At 44.0% G+C, this 327-nt stretch overlaps 1 pseudogene; it reads left to right on the top strand.

Moving 5' to 3' along the window:
* Positions 1-207: 207 nt before the first annotated feature.
* On the top strand, positions 208-327 carry LOC136646188 (5S ribosomal RNA; annotated as a pseudogene).

Raw genomic sequence — 327 nt, 5'->3', positions numbered from 1 at the left:
TATGGGAAGCCTGTCTAATCTCCCTACATCATTTTCCTCCTGTGTTTTCTTCATTTGTTCTTTCTCCTTCTAAGGAGTTCCTTTTCCCTCCCATCTCCTTGTTTCTCCTCCTCATAATTATTTTCTCAAGGGCTCCTTTACATTACATTGTCAATGTTACCCATAAAATTTTCCTGTCTAGAGAACATGAATAACACTCCCACCAATTTATTCAGCAACTGTTACCCTGCACATGCCCAGTCTCGTCTGATCTCGGAAGCTAAGCAGGGTCAGGCCTGGTTAGTACTTGGATGGGAGACCGCCTGGGAATACCAGGTGCTGTAAGCT

The sequence above is a fragment of the Tiliqua scincoides genome, chromosome 3, assembly GCF_035046505.1.
Source record: "Tiliqua scincoides isolate rTilSci1 chromosome 3, rTilSci1.hap2, whole genome shotgun sequence".
NCBI classification, from domain to species: Eukaryota; Metazoa; Chordata; class Lepidosauria; order Squamata; family Scincidae; genus Tiliqua; species Tiliqua scincoides.
This window is presented reverse-complemented; position numbering and strand designations above follow the sequence as displayed.